This window comes from Empidonax traillii, unplaced genomic scaffold, assembly GCF_003031625.1.
Source record: "Empidonax traillii isolate 1590-97213 ecotype Southwest subspecies unplaced genomic scaffold, ASM303162v1 scaffold867:size481033, whole genome shotgun sequence".
NCBI classification, from domain to species: domain Eukaryota; kingdom Metazoa; phylum Chordata; class Aves; order Passeriformes; family Tyrannidae; genus Empidonax; species Empidonax traillii.
The window spans coordinates 286545-294589 of NW_020956060.1; the positions used below are offsets into that span (position 1 = coordinate 286545).

General features: G+C 35.8%; 1 long non-coding RNA gene across 2 annotated transcripts; it reads left to right on the forward strand.

Annotated features, from left to right (window-relative positions):
- Nucleotides 1–4516: 4516 nt before the first annotated feature.
- LOC114067130 lies at nucleotides 4517–7355 on the forward strand. Of its 2 annotated transcripts, none has more exons than XR_003573329.1 (2): nucleotides 4517–4567; nucleotides 6834–7355. It is a non-coding gene; the product is annotated as an uncharacterized LOC114067130 (long non-coding RNA). The 2 variants fall into 2 exon arrangements; XR_003573328.1 differs by having other exon boundaries at nucleotides 4526–4567; nucleotides 6790–7355.
- Nucleotides 7356–8045: the final 690 nt, after the last annotated feature.

Below are 8045 nucleotides of genomic sequence, written 5' to 3' on the forward strand. Positions count from 1 at the left end.
TTTTTCCCAGCTATATCACACCCTCAAATAGTGAACTTGAACATCGGAAAAGTTTTCAGAAAAACAAGTAACAGAATATTTTGAAGGCTACGAAAACATCAGACAGTATTTCCTGGTTACACTCTGATAAGTTTCATTTTATTTGCATGACGCATTAGTAGATGTTTATTTCTTTAAAAGAAAAGGAAAACTCATAGGTACATTTTTTTTCCTACTGGCTAATTACATTTTTCTGCTTTGCTTCATGGGGGAAGTCTTTAAGTCATTGGAAATGGCACATTTTAGATTAAAAAGCCATAAATTCATTCTTTATGTGTCCATATCTCACATAAAATATGTGCACAAGTATTGTTACAGTCTAAATATAAACTGAAAAGCATCCTGATTTTCATTAAATTGTCACTTTCCAAAATTATGCCTTTTAACTTCTGATTTTTTTCTTTTAAAAATGTTTTTCTTGTGATAAGTTTTATCTTTTTGAAGTTTTACCAACCACAGCAAAAAAACCAGCAACAATCCTTAAAGAAGGTCTGACAGAACAATCTTGTATTTGTACAGAGTCCTAAGCAACAAATTCCACCATCTCTAACTGAAATGAAGCACTGTAAAAATCGAGATTATAAGCAAAGCTAAAATCCTGTGCCTCACAGTATGGTTCCCCAGAACTCCTAAAATCATAAGGAGGAAACAGGTAACTTCTTAAAATATTAATTGCTATCTTTGTTTTTTCTGAGTCTAGGAGTGGACAGAGACTGTGATTTATTAAGGCTTTGATAAAGTCCTTTCATGAATTCTGTCACACAAATTTCAAGGTAGTCTGTCTCTGGAAGTATTTTCACAGACTTCTCTTATCTGCAGTTCCAAATACTAATAGTAAAAAGGCTTCTTCTATTTCTTTGGAGTTAAACATCTTTTATCTCCTGAAAATAGCTGAAACATCCAACAAGAAGGGGAAGAAAATAACTAACATGTTGAGCTGAGCAAAACTAAAACAATTGCAAAGCAATTTACACTAAATTAATTATTGGTTATATTGAATTTTTGTTTCTTTCATCTTTGGGGGAAAAAAAAATCAAAGCATTTCATATCTTTCCAAGGTACCTCTGGGGCTGCATATTGCATTATCACGCGATCATTCTGTTTGCTTTAGCTGCCTCCTTTTCCCTCCCAGAACCCCAGGGAGGATTTATTTTTGGGGAGCTGTGAAGCATAATGAGAGTGTATCCGTCCCCCACATGTGGAGCACAAAGGAAGGGCTCTGTAGCAGGGAGCAGGCTGTGCTCCCTGTGGCTGCTCCAGGTTGTGCCACCTGCTCAGGGCTGCTGGTGGTGGTGTCCCCAGTTCCCAGTACCCAAAAGTCCTGCTGTGTTTCCTTTCACAAGGTGGTAAAGGCACCCTCTGCCAGCAGCTTTTCTAGTTCTGGATCCGTTCTGACTCAGAAATGAGCGAGTTTTAATATTTTTGCTCTTGAATGTTTGATGACCTGCTGAAAATGAGCTGATGTTTCTCATTCTTTGGGTGTGAGATGCGTGTTGTGTAACTGGTGTTGATCGGTCACCTTTGCGGAGATGTCAGGACCGCAGTAGTCTTGTGGGTATCTGCTACTGTATCCTTAAGAATTGTTCCCTTCACCTTAGATCTTCACCAGGATTGCTAGGAAAAACCCTCCTGCTGTCCTGGAATCCCTTCTTAGGTCAAACACAATACTTGCATCAAGGCTACGGAAGACTCTGTGTTGTTTCTACCTTTAAAGGAGTTGAATTTTGCTTTCTAAAAAGGCAGTGATACATTTCATAGTAGGGTTTGTAGATCAGTTTTTATTTTTGACTATGATTTCCAAATGAAGTTATTTTGAATCTCAAGGAATAATGCACAGACTTTTGCTAACCAAGTGACTTCTCTTTCTGCTCTGGTAAGCTTCAGAGATTACTTTTAGAGGAAAATTTCCTGCCTAGTCAATGCTTACAATTTTCTGTGTGGTTTAGGACAGTTCTCTCCCATGTTGAAGTCCCAAAAGGCAAGTTGTGTCCATTGACTCAGAACAAAAACAAATGATGCAATTCATTTCTAAATGGGACAGAAAGCAGAGGATTGACCTAAGCATTTTAATGGCTTGAAATGTGGTGCATAGGCCTATAGATACACACTTCTGTAGGAGTAAATATGTAATTAGTAGTACAGCTGACAATCAACTACTATTTGTTTGAGTAGCTGATTGTAACTGATGGCCCTCTGATTTATAATATGTTATATAAATTAATTCCAGCAAAACAATTATTAATTCTTTAACAGACAAGAAAAAATCATGGTTTCATCAATCAATCCTTCAAGCCAGGTAATAAAACCTTAAGGCATCATGACCTCCATGTACTTTAAACAATCCATGTCTGCAATCTCTTGATGAATCTTCCTGGTAGTACTCTCCACTTTCTCATCTTTCATTTGTTTTGCTTGTTTATATCCTTCCTGAATCCACTTTGCCACTGTACTTTTTAGAATGTTGTGTATGACTGGCCATTCTTGTAGATACTGTTAGTCATGTCCCTATAAAGGAGAATATGGGACAGACACAGGAGAATCGCCACATTCACCTTATCTTAAGCAGTAGTAAATGCTGAAAAACTGAAGCCACAACAGTTAGGAGTACTTTCAATTGGAAGAATAATTCTGTGTTAAGTATTGCACAGTTATGGAGCCAGAAGACTAGAAAGATCAATCTGTTTCAGTGTTGTCCTCCTTCTTAGAAGTTTTTCTTTTTCCTCCTGCACATTTGAAGGTACCATAGTTAAAAGTGTTCTGTCATAGAAAATGTAAGTGGGGAAAGGCATTACCAAACCAATTTTACAAATGAATAATCTCAAATACGAAGTATCTAAAATTCACTGCAATCAAAGCTGAGAAAATTATCTGGTTCTCATAATATCTAATTTAATGTCATATCCACTGAACCATACCGCTTCTTTGAGACACCTGGTGAATCAGAGTGCTCAAGGTGGTCCTGTAATTACATAGTCACATGTTTTCATATGAAATGTTTTGTTTGATAATTATACAAAGGATGATGAGTCTATTGTGAAATCCATTTGGATGTTTCTTGCAATTTTGTGTCATTGAAACTTCATGCAATATTATGGGTATTTTAAGCAACCATGAAGTTACATGTTTTTCTTTTAGAGAATACAGCACAGCACAGATTGATTTTTTTTTCACATTTTAATACTTACGTATCAAAGTAACTTTCCTTTCTCACCAAGGACAATTATTTTTAAAGGTACATTTTAAGAAGCTAACAAGCACTTACAATTGCCAGTCTCAAGCCTAAAAACAGTCACGAATTATGTTTGCAAGAATGGAAAATGAAAACTTTTACAAAGATGAAGATAACTTGCAGAAAAGCAGTGTACTTCTGTCTCTGTTTATTATTACTCTTTGGTCATTTCCTTGTGCAAGTACCTAAAGACTAAGAGTAGTAATAGAAAGAAAAGAAAGATCTAGAGGAGTAATGGAAGAGACAGAATGAGAAAGAATAGCTGATTCATAAGAAGACCCAAGCTGTTGAATTTCCATGATTAGTGATTTGATATAATGTAGAAAGTCAAATCTCAGAGCGTTCCTACAGATTAGTTCTTCTCAAGAAGAGAAGAGGTCCCATCTACAGGTGAACTTATGGGAAGGTAGATATATATAGGCAACATATATACAGGTTAAGAAGTCCCTAAAACATTGGTATTATTAAAATTGGTAATATTGCCATTATAATTTAACCAGAATTGGGCAAAAGCAGACAATGCATCAGATGCTGATAAAATCTCCAGTGAACAAGACAGTATGGAAATGTATGCTTGAAAAATATATTAATAACATTGTTGAAAGTGACAGGCATGCATTTTATGTAAATCTGAGATTTGCTGGAAGATGAAAGTTCTGTAGAACATGGACTCTCTGGAGGTGGAGCTCTCTAGGAAGTTTGCTTTGCTTTTCTTGACAATTGATTGATACTGACAGAACTAACCACATTTTAATGCAATTTATAGAGTCAAACATGTCAAAGAAAGCTCAAAAATTAATTAAGAAACCATCTAAAATGCAAATTAGATAAATAATTAATTTATTAGTTGTTGTATTGTTGCTTCAAAACATTTTAAAAAAACTTGTGTCATGAGACCCTGCATCTTCATGGTTTCAAAGACAAACTGACATTCATTTCCTCCTCCACTTACTTTTTAATTGAAGCAAGTTACTTGTCAAAGCGTTCTGGTTGATGGAACTCTGCCAGCCTATTTTATTATAACACATTTTTATTCACAATGAGAGAAAAGGTTATTGCACATGTCATATCTTTATTATACTTGAAAAGCTGTAAAGCATGTATCCTAAAATGAAACAGAAAGTGATATATCAAATTATCTTTCCATTATCCTCAACAGATAAGAGCTGAGATACTGTATGACAAAACAGTGCTGAGTGGACACTGACATTCCATGGTGATTCATTTTGGTTTTTGCCTTTACTTCCCAGGAGAAAGAACATTAAATACACAGTTCCACAGGAAAACTTGAAGACTGATGTAAGTGATGTGCTCATCAGTGGGAAAAGCTGTCGTACTGTTGTTGGACTTGCTTACCCAATTTGAACTGGAGAGGAGCTCAATAAAAATAAGGGAATCCTTGTTACTCTGAAAAAAACCTTTATCTACATATATACAATGTGGCTGCACACAATTTTGAGTGGAAAAAAAAAACAACCTGAAATTCCTTTCCCAAACTATGGAAATGGAAATATGATTTCAATTTTAAAAGAACTTCTAATTAGCAATGTGCATGTGTTTATGCACAGATTAAAAAAAGAACTGATTTGATCAGGATCTCTGAATACTACAAATATATTAACACGTGTTGTATACTAAACTCAGAAAAAATTACTTTTAACTACCTGTGAAATTTCTTCACCTACTGAGCCTTTTTTTTCTTCTTTATTTGGCTTTGATGTTAATTGGCAGGAAAGAGTGTGATTCAGAAATTGCAGAGTAAATATAAGCTCCATGCATATTCACCCTTCAACATGCAAAGATAAAGTCATGGAGGTACCAAGTAAGCTCAAAAATTAAAAATTACCACTGGGTATTTTGTTCAGGACACTGGGGCAGGATATTCTAATCAGTTCCCTTTATTTTCAGAAGGATTTTTATTGAGTCTCAAAATTTTATTTCTATATACACCAACAAAATGCAACTAATAAATTTATATTGCAATATTTTAACATCAAATCAGAAGAAATTAGCAAAAAAGAGCTATTTGTACTGAAAACAAATGAATTGTAAAACTAAAAAATTAACAGCAATGACAAGCATATTGTCTAGTTCTGGGATTGTCAGACACAACGAAAAAAGAAAATGAAGACTGGACTTTGGCAATATTTCATCTGTGTAGTAGAACATTTTATTAGCTGAGTTTTATGGCCCTTTTTGCAACAATGAGAAGGAACAGAACAGTGTCCAGATTAGCAGCCATTAGTGCTACCGTAAGTCATTTAAAAACAAGACAATTCTTCAGAGAACCACTAAACTTGTCAGTGGTCCACCTTTAAATAACATTTAGTATTAATCTTGAAGCCACAGGAAGAGCACAAGTATTTCTGCATGAAATATCATATTTAAAATAATACCTACAAAATAGATTTCCTGAAAAAATCCATGGCCATGTTATGTGAAGAAGCCAGATGATCTCTTTTGTGCTAGAAGGAAATAGAAAAGGTTAGACAATTTTTCATTTGTTTTGTTTGTCTAGGCAACAGGGAGCCCTGGCACAAAACCAGAAAAAGAGATTCATAAATTTGCAAGATTTTAAGTAAAAAATGTGGATACATATGTCTTGTATAGATTGAAAGCACAGCAGAAAGTTTCAGGAGACCTCTGTATCAGTACCTTTATCATTATGTGAGACTGCTATTGTAGGATCATGAAAAAGCAGAACACTTATTTGAGTCATGGTTATTTGTACAGTTCCATTGATTGAATTGTAGATTTTTTTATTAACAAAAAATAAAAAGTGGTACACTGAAGTCTCAAAAAGCCAGGGTCCACAAGCCAAGTGCAAATCACATGTTAAGACATGATACATGATGACGGGAAACAGCCCTAGAACCATAAAATGCTGAAGGAAATAACATACAGTTTTCTTCCTGCCCTTTTGCATTCACTGAAAGGCCATTCAAAGAAATTTTACTTGAAAGATCAAAATAGGATGAGATACTCAATGATTCCTTTTCTTCACAAAACACAAAGGGCAACATTTATAACTTTATCTCAAAAGTCTTTCTGTTTGAGAAGTGGTACATTTTGGAAGCTAGGATTGTGTCTTAGGAACTTTTTACCTGGAATCAGCTTCAAGAAATCAAAGAGAAAGAGAAATTTGTGCCTTTGAGCCAGTTGTTTGGTCAGCATCAATCTTCTGGTTTTTTCAGTGTGCTATGAAGTCTTCAAACACTTTTGAATGCTGCATCTGTAGCATGTGAGGGACTGGAACTGTCAAACCTATTAAATCACACAGCTGTTGAATGGACCTTGGGCTCTGTTGTTCTTAGCTCTTGGATATTTATTTGCATGTGAAAGGACAAACTTGGCCTCTGTATGTGCAAGATTCTGCATGCTATAATTTATAGAGATACAGCATAACTTTTACATTTTTAAACCAGATACCAGTATTGAGCAAATATATGACCTTAAGTACCAGTAATTTCATCATCTTCCTGCTGCTTTCCACCACTTCTTCTTTTTTTTTTTTTTTTAAGGCAGATGAATGTAACTGTATATAGTTATGTTCTCATTTCCAAAGGTCTCTAACTCCTGGTTCTATTTATGGACTAAGAGGATTTAATGGACTATAAGACCTTTCCGCATGAGGAACCAAGCTGTGCTCCTGCAGAATGTCAACTCCTTCAATGAGCAGAGAAGCAAATGGAAGGCTGATTAATTGGAAAATGCCTCTTTTCAGGTAGTGGTAACACGTTTTGAAACTTTTACCTGACTGGCCTATTTTGGCTGATGCTCATGCCCTCCAATTGGAATGTCACTGTACCCATGGATTGTGAAATGTGTCTCCACCTACTTTGTTTTCTGCTACTTTAATCCACTGGGCATATAAAAAAAAGACTCTGCAATTAGTCCCCAGCAGATGTCCACTGACTGTAGCCAACTGAATTGCGGTGAGTTAAATCTGTTGATCCTTCACCTTTGATTATGCGCTTGCACAGACTCAAAAGAGCCTCACAGACACATATCTGGAAACTGAGCAAAGTACACAACTTTTATTCTAATGACTGTGAAATGGAAGACCTTTCAGTAATGTCACTGAAAGGTAAGGTAAGATAATTTTACACTAGGTTTGTGATGACACAAATTACTACCTGTAGTACTTGATGAGAGAGCATTTGGTTGGAACTGGCAAGTCCCTCATCTCTCCCTTTATTCTAGTTGGGGGTGGAAGCTGTGAATGTTTTTCTGATTTCATTCAGACCTGCTATAATAAAAATATTTCGATTACTGAAAACCTGAGAGTTTGCCTCTTCTCACCAACGGATATAATTAACCTTCACATGCAAGTAAACATCATTCATTTGTGGCAACATTTTGGAAAATGTGCATGATAGCCACAGTGCTAGTGTATGGTAATCATCCCTAATCATTTGTTGATTTGGAAAAATCATTTGCTGATTCGGATAAAGCATTGCTTCACCGAGATCTCTGATGTTTTCTGCTGGCACATCTTGGTTCAGGTGTTTGGAGGCTTAGTGGCTGAAGAAGTTTGTGTTCTGCCAAAACCACATGGGATGGTTGCTTGGTAACGATACTTGTGGCATAAAAAGTATTGCATCAGGCATATGCCTCTTCCTATCTCGTTTTAGGGGACAGGGAAGAATTACAGAGAAGATATATTTCATTTAAGGAGCCTGGAAGATCTAGAAGAATTGTTACCTGAGAGGTGAAGCTGAAAAGGGAATGCTTTGAAACCAATATATCACTGGAGCCTGCCTTCAGTAAACCACTG